Below are 16,583 nucleotides of genomic sequence, written 5' to 3' on the forward strand. Positions count from 1 at the left end.
TGACACGAGGAGTTGCCGTGAATCCAGCTTAATTATATAGGGCTCAAGCAATGCCCTCGTGAGCTGTTCGGGATACGTTCCGTTCAAGCCGAATATGCCTGTCTTCTCAAAAATTAAGGTTGAGGAAAGCATGCGTTCAGCGCACGGCTAGTGCGTCACCACATAAGTCTAGATGACGGTGGAGACTGCAGCTATGCAACTTGACCACTGGCACACCGCCACTGCATTGACGCTTGCACGGCTACATGAGACAGTACACGCTCAGTGTCAGTGTGATTTTCCCGTCTTTTATTTGACGGCATCGAGGATTGCACGTGTCTCTGTTCGGGAACATACCCACGTAGCTACAAAAACAATCTTTGCACTTGGAGAGTAGGCATGGACGGAGGGAGGGTTTGGCAGCTTCTTTCGTGGCCCTCCGTTAAATTCAGCGAAATGCCGGAGGTCACCTAATACAAAAATAATTAACGACAGTAGTGTCAGTGTAGCTGCAATAATATGGTACTCATCCAGCTGAGCCGAAGCACTGGGTGTGCTAGCAACGGATGAGGGGCTCAAACGTGTTCGCAAGCACGACATCACGACAGGTGCGAAGGGCGAAGCACGCTTTTATGAGATGAAAATACCAGCGAGTTTCGGACGACTTGGTTAATGAAATCTAGCTTAAATGGCAACTTCACGTTATAATGGGAGCAATTTAACACGTCCCTGGACATATATTATGGACGTAATTCGTCACCGGTGTAGAATGACGCGCTTAAGCAGCAGTTTTATGGACTTTATAGTTTATGGTTGCGCTTAAGCAGCAGTTTATGGTTTTATGTAACTATAATGATTATAAATACAATATATAGAAATGTAATATAATTATATAGTTATAGAAATTATATTTCTAAAATAAGTCTTCAATACAGTAGCAGCCACTTAACACTGTACAGCTGCAGACTTGCATTATTTAAGCAGTGAAGTGTGTTGAAGTGTGCTGGTCTGTACCACGGCATGCCCTATACCCTTAAGGATGCTTTCTTTTTTTAACTGTGCACGACAGCGAGCTCGCGCAACATCTACGTTCACAAAAGCTGTAGTTGAATACTATGCAATAATTCTGGCCACCTGGAGTGCACCGAAATATCTGACACGAGAGTTTGAGAGCTGCAACTATAACAGCTTATTTCATGCAGTTTTCGTGTCGCCTGTCGCAGCTATATCATCTGCATACCCATATATGTTGCCAAGAAGAAAACTCTTTTTATCGCCATCAACGACTCGATCATACCGGTTAAGGTTGAAGATGACAGCCATGAGATAGACCAGCACCCCGAAGGGCACAATGTTTCTCTCTCTCTCTCTCTCTCTCTCTCTCTCTCTCTCTCTTAGCTGTGATATAGCACGCAGTGCAAATTCACTGGACGGATTCCGAAATTGGCAGACGTCAGGAAATGCGAGAAATCCAGCTACTTCTATTCATACGACAGCGCTGAGGTCCGAAGAGAGTGTTGCCGACGACCATATTAATCGGGAAACAGACGGCGAAAGCGGCGACGGTAAAGCGACCTATGGTTATCCGTGAGAAAGCGTCTTCGACCGCTCTCCAGAGAATGACTTTCCGATGGACGTCAGAGGATACCATCAACCCGCAACTACGTTCAAGAAACAAAGCAGCATGGCGTCCCAGAGCCGTCGAAACCGGCTCCTCTCCGAGAGGCAACAAGCGGTAAACAAATCGGGAGAGGGGCCGTCGAATGCCGTTTGTCGTGCTCCACTCTCGGTTCCGGCAGCGATGCGGCGTCTGCATGCGGTTACGCACCGCGAAAGCAAATAACCATCACTGGCCAGCTTTCTACACGTTGCGTGGTGGGCTGCCTTGATGTCATCGTGCTTGGAACAGAAATGTTTTCCTCTCGTCGGCCTGACTATAGGCACCGCCACCGGAGGCCCCAGCTTCAGCTAGCTGTAGCCGCTCACACTGAAGTTTAAAAACAAATATGTCACGTCCAGTCGAAGGCACTGTCAGAGGGAATGTAGAAGTGATTTTCGGGCAACGATCACTGGCAATGCGGGAATTCAGATATGACATATGTGATGCGTAACGAGTAGCTTTCCAGGGGCCGAATCTTATAACGGTTCGGTTGGGGAACCGTTCCTTTGGCCTCACCTGATTGGCCAAAATTTTTATTACGTCACAGGTCGTCAGAGGCAGCGGGGCGGTATCGCAATTTTCGAATACGTCACGCATCTGTCAATCATCTTCAAAGCGAACCGATCGTAGGAACCGGCGAAGGGGTAGTCCGCTTTGGGTTCTGTTGCTGTGGCTTGGCTTTGGCTTGTGACCCTGGCCGCGCGCGCCGGTCGCGCGACCCCGGAGACACGCGGGCGTCGCGCGCGCGTGCGTTGGTTGCTTCGGAGGCTATTACTTGCCTTCGTCGTCTGCTTGGCGTTCGTCTTTCGGTGTCGACCACGGCTGGAAGCGCGATACGCGTTCGAAGAAGTGACGGATAATGAGTTGCACCGCCCTTGCTGGCTTTCTAAGTAAACCTTTTGCAAGCTACGCTATCAAATGTAGGGGACTCAGGTGCAAGCGTACGAGTGGCCATTCCACGCAGAGGAAGGAATATTGCGCGCTGCGGTTCATCGCCACTGGCCTGCAGCTCCCAGAGGTCGGTCGGACGTGAAGCATTCATCGGAATGACCTAGATCTCTGCTGCCGACACCGTCCACAAAGTTGCTCTCGCAATTACTGTGTTGGCCGGTTGAAGGGCTGGGTCAGCTTTCCCGTGACCTCAGCTTCAAAGCCAATGCCAAGGAGATATTTGCATGGTGAGATCGAATTCTCAGTGCTATCGCCAGCATGAATAGCTTGCAGATCGCCGTTCAGCAGTCAGAAGGGTTCAACCTAGGCTGGTTCAGCACTTCCATCGTTCGGCTGATAAAACTATACAGTCAGGACGGGAATATATTGTGGAGATCTCTTATTTGGCTGCCTTTTTTTCTCTGGTTCGGGAGTGCCGCACTTTGTTACTCAATTTTACGGCACAGCGCGCACCGTCAGCACCACACTATTCGATTTGACTTCGCGCAGGCAATGCAGGGCCCGTGTATCGTAATGTTCGATTTCAAGTTCCATTGCTTTTATCACGCGACGCGCCGTGGGGCTTATCGCAGGGACAGCGGCAGCGCGGCGGCGAGCGAGTCATGTCCGAGCCGATGACGAAGGGCGAAAAAAGATGGAAAATTGATATAGTCGGTTAGTAAAGGTGTCCCTAAGAACCAGTTCACGGTTTTGTCGCGCTCGCTACTTGAGAAGTGCCGGCAGTGCGTTCCTGTTGCGTGCATCATGCGAGATCCTGGTAGCAGACGACATAGCGCTGCGCTCTGCCAACTCATTTACGCTTGCGATACCGCCTGTCGGCTGAGAATAAAAAAGAATGACATTAATAAATTCTGCATTGCGTAAACGCCCGGCACCACAAGTTTATACTTGAGAACTTGGCGTATAATATTAAATTTATATTTTACATTTATTTAGCAAGCGTAAACATTCTGATATTCCTCGATTAGCTCGTCATATAATGACGTACACTTCAGAGGTGGCACCCTCTCATCTATTGGTCGCGTCCTCCCCTTCTTCCACCGCCGGCTTGGGAGTGGCACATCTAGTGACGTAAGCGGCGAAGCGAACGGTTCGTATTCCGAACCGTTATAAGATTCGGGCCCAGATCCCCATCTAACCTTGCTGAAAAAAAAAACGCTATCCAGAGTGTGTTTTTAGTCCGTACGTTTTCCTGAAGGCAATTTTGCTGTTTCCTTTTATAGTGTTAGAGGGAATACCTGTCTCTAGCGAAATTCTGACCCGTGTTCGTATGTCTCGGATTTTTTTTATTTTATTTTTTTCCTTGTGGTCAAAGAAGACGTGCCAGCACGCATTGATACTGAATGGAAAATGCTTCGTTCTGAGCCTCCTCCTTCCTTTTGCTTTCTTTACTGCTTGTTTGTGTGTATCTGCGTCCCAAGTTCTCAACCGCGTAATAGAAAAGAACGTTGAAACACAGATTCCGACCAAGAAATGCTTCTTTATTGCTGCAGAAACCCTGCGAGTTTCACAGTTTCTGCGAGGAAATACTTGAAAAAGTAGCAGTAGAAGGGTGTCAACGGATAAAACGGCCCTGCAACATAGCATACAAGAAACTTGGCCCCAAATATCGGTTCATGCCTCTATTTGCGGCCGAAGAGTGTATCAGCGTTCCCAACGAACTGGACCAACAGAGCTGTGGCACCAAAAGCTGCTTCTGTCTTCATAAACATTATTTTTTGTTCTTAAAGTTATAAAGATGGGACAGTGTAAATATTAAGAAATACTTCTACAGCCGCGATTCACCAATCAAGAACATGAAAATAATCCACCTCTCATACGCTACATATAAGACACATGAGACATTTCGAGCACTTCAGGGAAAAAGAAAAGAAATATCGTAGAACAGAGAAATGACGACAGCGCGCTGCTCTCCAAATAGTCTTACCACATAAAAATGAGACTCTAGAAATTCCTGTGGCAACATACAGAGATCCTAAAGACATGACTCATGAGTATGAAAAGTTAATAGTTCGTGTGTTCGTGTAATCAGTTGTTTCTCCGACTCGCATGGTACGTCGCTTGTACATTGGAAACCTACTCAATGTCTTCAATAAATTTCATTTTCAGCAGCTAAATATTTGCGAATTCATGAAACGCGCGGCGATAATGGGCATCTCGGAGGTATAATTTATATCGTGTAGTGCATTTCCACAATAAGGTAATATGTGCATTAAACTCGGCACGTCTCGTCCATTGTGACGTGTGATTCGGATACATGGCGCACGAGGCCATTGTCACTGCTCTTCAAGCGTCAGTTTGACGTATCCTTTAAGCTACAAAGAAAGTTCCATTAGAGGGGTACTGAAATTATATCTGTGAATATTTTTCTTTTCTTTTCTTGCGTCAAATGACGGTCGCAGAGCTCCAAATGCCCTAGAAAAAAAATAATGACAAGCCTCAGAGCTCCGTAAATAATTTATTATAACAGCTTCTTTACGGCCGGTTGTGGTTTCCTCTACCAGGAGGATACTGTGTCGTGACGTCACGATGCAGTATGTGGTCACGTGGGAGCGGAAAATTACGACGCTTTGACACTCCCGCCGACTCGCTTGGTCCTTCGCTATGCTGCTACATGGATGGACCGTCACAGTGAGTAGCAGCATACGAGGCGACCAAGCTAGCCCGAAAGAGTGTCGAAACGTCCCAATGTCCTGCACCCACATGCTGTTTCGTGAAGTCACAACACAGTATCCTCCTGAAAACAAAACCTAAACTGGCTGTAGGAAATCTGTTATATTAAATTAGCAACGGCGTTATGAGACTTCTCGCCGTTTTTTTTTCTATGGTTTAGAAGTCTAGGACTGTCACTTAACGCAAAAAATTATTGGCCGAAAATATCATGTCGGCACCCCTTTAATAAACCCGGGGTAACCACCTACAACACGACCTAATCATTAAGTGTATCTATTGTGTTTGCGAACACATGTGCGGCGTGAGCGCGTTCGTATGGCGGCGTCCAAAAGAAAGGAAAAAACAGTTTGAATTTTCAAAGCGCCTGACCGGGTCTTCGTCCTCCATTATTATGTGTAAATCTTCCACATTCCAAGATGCCGTCATTTTTGCGAAGGCTTACAATTGGCGAATGTTTGGTCCCACAAGAGTTATAGCGCGAACGCGATTAATCACACGTCTCTTTATGCAGCGGTATCAAAAGAAGACTCAATTGCTCTTTTAAGAATCTTGGTCGAGACAGTGACAATTGCACAAAATATAGTGTGCATTCTTTCTTTTCGAATACTACCTAAAAAGAAAGAATCCCATAGTATTTAGTATAGTGTTTTACGTTACGTGCCAAATACCACGATCTGATTATGAGGCATGCCGTAGTGGGGGACTCCGGACTAATTTTGACCACCTGCGGTTCTTCAACAGGCACCTAAATCGAAGTACATGGGTGTTCTTGCATTTCGCGCCCATCTAACTGCGGCCGCCGTCGCCGGGATTCGATCCCGCGACCTCTTGCTTAGCAGCGCAACACCCAAGCCACCAGGCAATCACCGCGGATAATCAGCTAAATTCGTCGGATAATTTGTGACCAATTATTTTGGTTTAAATGGCCGTTTTGAAATGTTCGAACACGGCACATAACTTTATATGATAATTTCGTTCAACTTTCCGTATAAACATGTGCCCTAATGTTCGTCGCTAAGAAGTAAATTATTGTAGTTAGATTATTAATTGTATAGACTGCTTTGTCGTTTCTTGCAAATGATGTCCTCCCAGGTAGATAGTTAAGCTATAGTCACGAATTCGAGTGACTTCTGTCGGCTTCTTAAAAAAAGTGTTCGAAGTAAGAAAAGGAACACGCACACACACTGTGTTATCTGTTTTCAAAGCTGAAAACAAAAAAATCCCCCGAAGTCCAATAAAGGCAGTCGTTTGTGAAGTGCTTGACCGTATCTTCCAACGACGGATCGTTTTTCGCATACACGCACTGTACAATTACCGCCAGAGGGTCTCAAATTCTGAGAGAGAGAGAGAGAGAAAACAAGGGTAGGAAAGGCAGGGAGGTCAACCAGAACAGCATCCGGTTTGCCACCCTACACTGGGGGTGGGGGAAAGGGGAATAGAAAGCGGAAGAAAGGGAGAGAGTAAACACTGAGTACGTGTGGGAGGGACACCATACACAAGGACACTATAAACGGTCTCTTAAGCCCGTGCACTTCAAGTACTGCACTAGTGCGCGAATCGCTTTTCGTGCCAGTGACGGGTGTGGCCACGGTCCGAGTATCTTTGACTCGGTGAAAGGTCTCGAGTCCAGTCTGCGTAAAGTTGCTCGCAGAGAGAGGCGTTGGACATCGTAGCGAGGGCAGGTACACAATAGGTGCTCGATGGTCTCCTCGCACCCACAGGAGCCGCACATCGGGCTCTCGGCCATTCCCATACGCTAGGAGTATGCGTTCGTAAACGCCACTCCCAGCCACAAGCGACACAACAAGGTTGCTTCGCCGCGGGAAAGGCTAGATGGCAGTTGCAGCCGTAGCGTGGGGTCCAGTTTACGTAATCTGCAATTGAAGCCACTTGAAATCCAGAGATCTTGGGACTTCTTGCGCGCAAGTTGGCGAAGTTCTCTGGCAGCGTCAGACCTCGCCAAAGGTGTTGGACGCGTCTTGGTATCCTCGTGGGCACACCGGGCAGCCTTGTCAGCTAGGTTGTTGCCGACGATGCCACAGTGAGCAGGGATCCACTGAAATATAATGTGGTGTCCTCTTTCCAGAGCATGATGGTGCAGTTCCCTTATTTCAGATGTCATTTGCTCGTAAGGTCTGGGACGTAATGCGGACTTGATGCTGTGAAGGGCTGCCTTAGAGTCACAAAATACAACCCATTTCTCTGTTGGCTCTTCGGTGATGTACATCATAGCGGCATGGAGAGCTGCAAGTTCTGCCGATGTAGATGTAGTCGTGTGCGACAATTTGAATTTAACTGTAACGTTCTTGGCTGGAACGACGAATGCGGCAGTTGAGCTGGTAGCTGAGGTGGAACCATCGGTATATATATGTATGCCGTCATGATACGTCTGGTGCAGTAATAGGAGCGTAAGTTGCTTCAGAGCCGGCGATGGATGATTGGACTTTTTTGTAATTCCAGGAATGGCAAAATTCACTTGAGGTGGTCGCAGGCACCACAGGGGAGAGGAAGGCTTCGCCGCCGGTGTAAAAGATGCCGGTATGTACTCTTGATGAGCCCTAATCACTCGTGAAAAGGTCGCTTGAGGTCTCTCTGCTGGTAGGGAGGCCAAATGATGGTCGGGGATCCTTGACAGATGGCGAATGTGCGCTCTGAGAGAGTCGACAGCTACATGAGTCTGGATTGTATGGTCCCTTGCGATGGCGATTGTTGCTGCGGTTGAAGTGCACCGAGGCAGCCCTAAACACTAAAAGCATGAGCTGCTGCTAGGTTATGTGTTCGCACGGTTATTTTTCAGCTTTTTCTTCACGCCCTTTAACGCATACAGACTACACTAACTATCTGACCCGACATGCTTTATCGGTATACTCGTGAGTCACACAGCCGCCTACTCACAGAAACGTCGACACGCAATTTCTGCGAGTGCAGAAACCTCGCGGCGTCGTCCACTCGTGCCAGAAATATCGGGGCAGATCTCCATCTGTGTGCACGTCGCCAACGGTTGGTCTTCAACGGCGTCTTCCAGTACGAGATGTATACACCGCTTACCTCATCTGCAAGACATCTGCTATAACTGTTCACTTTATTCACAAGACTCTGCCAAGCAGCGACGATAGCCACACTGATGTGCGATCATGGTTTTTTGTCTCATGTGCTGCTTCCTGCATCCGCGCATCCTCTACCGAACGTCATTCCATCGAGTGACGTCTCTGCCGTGGGCCAAGCTTCATGTGACGTATATGAGACGACATGAGGATAACCCCGGCAGTGACTCGTCTCTCGCCCGCTCCAATCCTTCAGAGCACTCACAGTTTAACATTATTGCAGACCCTTGCTAATCGGTGCGAACAGGCAAGCCACGGACCTTCATTCCTATTTCTATGACGATCCCATCGTAGCAGCGACCTTGCACGACGCCCCACCATGGTTTGATGTGTGGATCAATACCGTCAAAACAACAAAGTTTCGCTAACGTATTCAACCTGCTCCATCTTTGGGATCAGCTTGTACGCGGTGGTTAACTCACAAGAAGGTCTGGTAGCGCTTTAGTGAGCGCATGTATTCTGGTATTCAAGCCGCTGGCAGCTATATGCAGCAGGCATTAAATTTTTTGTTATTACGTCTCCTGGAAGCTGCACACGATGCGACTCAAATCGTGATCTCGTTCAACCACTTGCTAAAGTCAAGGAAATCGAAACTTACGACATCTTAGGGTATGAAAGCTTCATATAAGTGAACTGATTCGTGGAATTGTCAAGTATTTCACTCCCTATACATTATTTATATGTTGTGAACCAGGGACATAGTCAGGACCACTATACAGTAATGACCGTGCCACTGAATTACTCGCTTTCTCTCAACTCGAGCCTTGGTTATTTCCTCCCTTTCGACCACTGCTCCACTCTCGTTGACCAAAAAGATATATTTTGCCGTGAGGCGCACATGCTTTAATTGCCCCTCCCCCTCATGCGTTCGCTCACTTATCAACACCCTTTCTCAATGGGGAAAGAAAGAACTAAACTTTATTGCACGCGTATTAGTTATTGAGACTCTGGCAGAGGAGCTATCGTGGAGGCCATGTGGCCGCGACGTGGTTAGCGCACTCTGCCAGTACGGCTTGGTATTTCGGGTCGTAAGTCTTGATCGTACGTTCCAAGGCCTCGAGTGTGGGAACTCGCCGAAGAATTGTTCTTGGTTAAAGGGGGGGGGGGGGGGGGGGGTGTACGGTTGGATGGGCACCCCGTCGATCTGTGTTGTCCTTGCCCTTGTTTTGGGGTACAGGAAATCGAGGTCGAAGTACCAGGGTAGCCTCTGCTCGAAGACTCGTGTGAGAGACGTCTCTCCTTTGAGAGCCTAAAATTCTCAATGGGGAGAAGTCTCTCACACAAGTATGCGAGCAGAGGCTACATTGCCATTTTGACTTGGGTTTTGTCATCCGAATCCCATGTGCAATGCGCACGTTTAATCATTCGCAGTGCGATCTAAGGAAGCAGCTTGAGACGTGACTGTCTCGAATCCCACATGTGGTGCTCTCAATACTATTGGCGTATAACTATTATTGTGTATTCTGTTTCGCAATAATTTCGAGGAACTGAAATGGGATCTTCCAGGCGAGGAAATCTTCGAGCACCGGTCGTGACCTGTCCTCGGTACGACATCGAACGCAGCTCTACAGATAACTTCTACGTGGCGTGTAGTTAGAACCACTTTCTCAGACAAAAAAACACAATGACACTGGCCACATTCATCGCTGACGCAAGAAGCTATTCGCAAACTAAAACAGTTCTTGAAGTGCACCAGCTGGGTTACTCTTTGTAGACCTGTTTATTTTCGTGCGTACATGCAGCGTTCGCTGTCTCTTTTTCTCTACTCTCCTCACTGTATTTCCTATCTCCCGAACCCCTAGTGTACGGTATAGCAAAAGAAACACTCAACTTGTTGACCTCCCTTTATTTCCTGTTCTCATTTTCACTCTAGTCCGGCCCACGAGACTGCTTTCGGCACTAAGCTCGAGATTTACCAGCCGACGCTATGACATAAAGGAGGGTTGCGGGGAGGAGGAAGGGACGTGCGAGGTAGGAAAAACGCCCTATGTGCGCACAATTACACTCCTGGGTTGCTCACGCCAGCTGGGCATTCTAATCTAATTCCCTGTTATTGTTAAACGGAGCATGAACTCAGAGACATGTTGACGTGTAACCTTTAATTGAAATAAAGAAATATAATGGTTGCACCAAGTGCAGCTCCATAAGCTGGCACTCTACTTATTTGTCTATCGCTGTAGCCAGCGCTTGTGCAGATTCGATGTCTCTTTTGAATATCTTGTATCGCAGGAAGAGATCAGAGGGCTGTATTGACCTTCGAGCGATTTGACTTTCGTGCTGCCTCTGGCTTCAATGCGAACTAAGAGGCGAGAACACAGCGTACACGAAGCTATCAGCACTCGGCGCACTTGGTCCCCGTCGCGGATCGCTTTCAAGATAGAGCCTGCGCGGCCGCGCCATAGGCTGCTGCCTCCGGAGTACGGCTGGTGACGGTCGGTAATGGCTCGACGCGAATGGATAAGGTGCTAAATATCGATAACGGCTCATAATGAGCGGAACGTAATCAGCGCACCTGGCACCGCCCCCTGCAGTAGTTTTCTTGCGTCATAAATTCACCTCGCGCTACCGTCAGCAGCGGTTCCTGTCGCCGCAGCGCTGTCGTTTAGGCTGGTCGGATCCAGTTTCGTAGCCTTCATAATGACACCAGGCTGCGTGGAGATGAGCAAATGACGCAACGCTTACACAGACAACTCCCAGAGGAGCTTCTGCATGAATTTCTTTTCTTTTGTTTTCGTTCTTCTTTCTTGTCCATCAACTTGACTTCCCGTCCCCGCAACTGCACCGACGACAACGAGTGCGTGGAAGATCGAGAAGACGTAAAGAGGAAGTAAATAACTCTTTTCTTTTTATTCTTTTCTTTCGGGACACGTGCCCTCCGGAGTCCCCGCGAACGACGACAATGCGGCACGGAGACGTGTCTTCCTGCTTCGCGTCGCATTTCGTGCACCCGTCGGTCGCCCCGTGCCGCCGAAGGCGAAGGAAGAGGCGGCCGGCCGCGAACCAGTCACGGCGTGTAATTGCGACGCGACGAGTCGAGCGCGGCAACGCCGCCGTGTCGAAGAAGAGAGAGCCGGTCGTTGCGTCATGCACGCAGTTGCGTCGCGTCGTTGCAGAGCAATGTCCTCCCGGCGATGGTCCCAGACCTTGGCCGTCCAACGCGGAGCGGTCTTCACCTCCTCGGTTTTCTTTCTTTCTTGGCCCTCCCCCGGTATTTGTTTTATGGACGCGGTTCTCGGACGTCCTTTCCTGTTCCTGGCTGGCTCACCCGCTTCCTCTCCGGGGACTTTTTTTTTTTCCACGGCGACGACACCGTGGAAGTGGGCAGACCTTCAAGATTGACCCTGGAATGTCTGCCCTGCTCAGGCGTTCTAGTCTTATACCCCGAAAGTTCTGTCCACGGAAAACGTTCAAGAGCTTGCCGATTTTCGAACGACACAACGTTCTTCTACACTCCCTATATATTCAGGTGCCAAAAATGCATTTGATGTCTTCAGCTAGACACAGCGGAAAATCCCATATGCCCCATAGCCTATATTTGTATGAGAACTATGGACGTGCGTCTCGTTAACCTCCCTGCCTTTCCTGTCTTCTATTCCTCTCTCTCTTTCTTTATATATATATATATATATATATATATATATATATATATATATATATATATATATATATATATATATATATATATATACATATAAACCCCTTATGTTACCATATATCATACGGGACATATGCCCCCGTATGTCCCATAAACGAGAAGGGGGTTAACCGAGGGGCCCGATTTTTATTAGTCATATCATGAGAAGCGAACAAACACTGACACCAAGGACAACATAGGGGAAATTACTTGTGCTGAATAAATGAAATAACGAAACGATAAATTAGTGGAAATTAAAGTGGATGAAAAAACAACTTGCCGCAAGTGGGAGCCGAACCCACAACTTTCGCATTTCGTTGTTGTTTGTTGGCTTCTCATAATATGACCCGTATGTCCCATGTGATATACGGGGGCATACGGGGTTTATATAGGGCCAACATACAGGGTTTTATATAGGACTCTCATATGTTCCTTTCTTTTCCGATTACCGTGATATTTATTATTTTGTCAAGGTCATAGCAGGGCGGACGAACATTTCGTCACACAGAACAAACAGGCCCGCACGAAATAAATACAAGGAAGGTCATAATTACGAAAAGGAGGATTATTGAGAAAAGTAACAAATTGAATTCAAGTTACGTGCTTTTCAAATGCTGATAGATAGTCCTGTTTACGACGTCATTACTGAGGACTTTCTAATTTCGCTCCATTGGACCTTTCTTGCGATGACCTATTACCACAATTTTTTCCCGAGGGTCACGTACTTTCAATGAAAATTTCTCAGTGACTGAAACATTTCTTTCTTTGAGTGAATAACGCCTTCGCTATTGTCACCTTCTTGTAATTGTCTGGCACTTTAACTTATTTTCTCTTTTCCTGCCAAGCCTGTGACACTTTTCCAAGCCGTACGGTAACGCCTAGTTTTTCTTGAAATTTTAGCATTTTTACTGGAGTTGTAGGACTATCTTACGTATCAGTTGCCTCTTCCTCTTAGCCACACACACAATCACGTTGTCTATTCGGCTTCTGTTTACCAGACGGTTAACTTTTTTTACTAGTAACGTAGTTACCTCTTGCAGTTCCCATACGGTTCATCTTAGTTCAATAACTTCTGCCTCCATTTTGTTCACAAACAGCATCTACCCATTCCATCAGACAGACAAGTCATGTCCGTTTCCAGTTTGCTTTTATATGGTGGTATCGATGGAGTCTTGGAAAAGTGTCACATACTTGGCAGAAAAAAGAGAAAATAAGTGAAATTGCTAGGCCATTGCAACAAAGTGACCACAGCGAAGGCACTATCCAAACTCAAAGGAAGAAATGTTTCAGTCTCTGAGGACTTTTCGTCCTCTTCGTCTTCCATACGGGAGACGAAGAGGACGAAAAGTCCTCAGAGACTGAAACAAGGAAGATTTCGGTTGGCAAGTGGCTACCGGACGACGATCCCGTGCTGGAAAGAAGAGCAGCAACGCGGCGAACGCGACGCCAAGTACCTCGCAAGCGTCCGGCGGCAGCAAGGGACCCGCCACCAACACCGGCTCGATCAAGTACCGTATAGTAAAGGCCTCAAGGATGCCCCAACTGCCCGAGGAGCATCGGAAAATTATAATCAGGCCACGAGGAGGACTAAATTTGAGCAAAGTAAGTACCACCGCTATTAGAACTGCAGTGATCGAGGCTTCAGGCCTAACGGCAGAGCAAGCAAGTGAAGACATGGTGTGCCCCAACTTCACGCAAAATATCGTGGTGGTGAGCACGCCTGAACCAGACCATGCGGCAAGGTACGTGAGAATGAAGTCCTTCAAAATCGTGGAAACGGAGTACGAGGTCAATGCGTACGAGACGGCCCCGCACGCCACGTGCAAAGGGGTGATTAGACAAGTCGACATCAGGGACTCCCAGTCTACTATCACAAGGAATATCGTGCATGAGCGCAACCCGCTCGCTTTGGCCGCCAAGCGCATCAAGACGTCGGGGTCAGTCATCGTCCTCTTCGATGGACTGAAAGTGCCAAACTTTGTGCGCTACGGGCCGACCTTGTTGAGATGTTATCTCTACAGGAAACAATTTGATGTGTGCTTCACTTGTGGTAGGGTAGGACACCGCTCGGACGTGTGCCCCACGCCGGACTCTGTCCAGTGTAGAGGGTGTGGAACCCCCAACCCACGAGCGGACCACGTTTGCACGCCCAAGTGCAAGTTCTGTGGAGGACACCATCCCACCGGAGACAAGGTGTGCAAGCAGAGATTTCAAACACCCTATGTGGTACGAGCTCGCCGAAGGGAACGCGCCCGGTCGCGATCGGCCGCGAGGGAGAGAAGCCGCTCCAAGTCGGGAGGAGCCCAGGCGCTCTTAGAAGATGGAACACCCGGTGCCAAGCCGACAGTTGGGACCGCCTGGGCGGATAAAGTCAAAGGTACGGTGTGAATCGTTGGTGGCGCCACTACGCCAGCGGTGACTGCAAGCAATGATGCCAGAATAGAACAGTTGATTAGGGAGGTAAACTCTTTGCGTAAAGCTAATGCAGAGCTGACCAAACAGGTAGCAGAACTGAAAAAGAAGGCACAGCCGAGCCCTGCAAGCGTAGCAGTAGCCAGACCAGTAGGTCAAAGCAACGAACCAAGCGAGGGAGATAACTCCCCCGCCCCGAAAAAAAGAGCAGTAAGCCACGAAACTGACTCGGTTTTCTCAGTCCTCAGCGATCTGAAAGAGGTAATCAAAGAAATTAGAGAAACGACGGAAAGGACTAACTTTAAAGTGGATAAACTATGGAAATGGAGGTTAACGGCCGAACAGCGATTCAAGAAACTCGAAACGAAATGCGACGACGACGAATTCTTGCCGTCAGAATCAGAAAGCGTAAAATCGCTCTCCGGAACGTCAGGGGGCGCTCCAAAGAGATCGATCGCGGGTAACAGCAAAATTAACCCATTCAATAATCATGGATAGCGCCCACAGTTTCAGTGTGTGGCAGTGGAATTGTCGCGGATTCCACAACAAAAAGGCATCGCTGCGCCAAATAATTAGATCGATGGGGGTCAAACCAAAAGTAATTATGCTGTAGGAAACTTTAGCGGACGAAGTAAAGCTAACCGGCTACAAATCGGTGTGTAGAGAAAAAGATGCCGGAAGGGGATTGGCCACCCTCGTTGACAAAAAGCTCCCCTTTATCGAACACGATATCCATCTCGGATTGAGCAAAATTGAGTATATCCTGGTAGAAGTCGTACTCAAAAGGCACAAGGGCAGGGCGCAGAGTATCTTCTGCCTGAACATTTATAGCAGTCCCACCTACAAGAAACAAAGCTTTAGGGCACTTTTCAACAAGGCACTCGCAGTCGCAAAGAGCTCTCCGCTCATCATCGGAGGGGACTTTAATGCACCCTACCAAGCGTGGGGATACGCTTGGAATACAAAGAAAGGTGAGGGGTTATGGAACCTTGCCATGGACCTGGGACTGTGCCTGATCACAGATCCGACTTTCCCCACCCGCTGTGCAGGGACTCTACGCCCGACCTAACTTTTGTCAACAACTCGAAACAAGCTATAGTTGGGAAAACTCGGGCACCGATCTAGGCAGCGACCACTATATCATACACATTGGTATAGGTATGCCGAAACAAGAGACTAGAACCTTTCGGTGCACGGACTGGGACCTTTTTAGGAAAGTTAGAGCGAAGAGACTAGAATCGGAACCGATAGAAGCGTGCAGACAGTCCTTCCAGACCTGGATCAACCAGCTCGAAGAGGACCTCAGGGAGGCCACTAAAGAAATTAAGACCGAAGAAAACATAGAGAGCATAGACAGTAGGCTCGCGCATCTGATCGAGGCCAAACAATCCATTCTGAAAAGATGGAAAACGCAAAGACTGAACCGAAAGCTCAGGAAAAAGATAGCGCTGCTAAACAGACAGGTCGAGGAGCATTCGAGAACGCTCGTGAAACAGCAGTGGGACGAAGTTTGCCACTTGGCAGACGGCAGAATCAAACATGGAGGCAGTTGGAACATCCTCAAACATCTATTGAACGAGAGCGACACTAAGTCGAACAAGAGAACAGCAATTAAAAAGCTGGTACATCAAGTCAGCCAGTGCGCGACTCAGGAGGTAGTCATGAGACAGCTCGCGAACAAGTATCTCCCGCTCGAACAACCGGGCGATAGCGACGAACGCGTGGAGTACATGGGAGGACCGTGCGAGGAAATGGACCGCGATTTCACCGAGGGTGAGGTACGGGCCGCCCTCCATGGTCTCTCTAATAGATCGGCAGCCGGACCCGACGGTATTACCAATAAACTCCTAACGAATCTAGACGATGAGTCGATCACTTTCCTGACGGATCATTTCACCGAGTTGTGGAGAAAGGGAGACTATCCGGAGGAATGGAAGATAGCTAACACCATCCTCATACCAAAACCGGGCAAACCACTCCATCTGGATAACCTACGTCCAATATCGCTTACATCGTGCATAGGTAAAGCTATGGAACACGTTATTCTTAACAGACTCACTAGATACGTCGAGCAAAATGACATACTCCCGTATAACATGATCGGTTTCCGCCCCGGACTATCGACTCAGGACGCCATGCTCCTGATCAAACACCAGCTCATACACGTTAG

The sequence above is a fragment of the Dermacentor albipictus genome, chromosome 1, assembly GCF_038994185.2.
Source record: "Dermacentor albipictus isolate Rhodes 1998 colony chromosome 1, USDA_Dalb.pri_finalv2, whole genome shotgun sequence".
Taxonomy (NCBI): Eukaryota; Metazoa; Arthropoda; class Arachnida; order Ixodida; family Ixodidae; genus Dermacentor; species Dermacentor albipictus.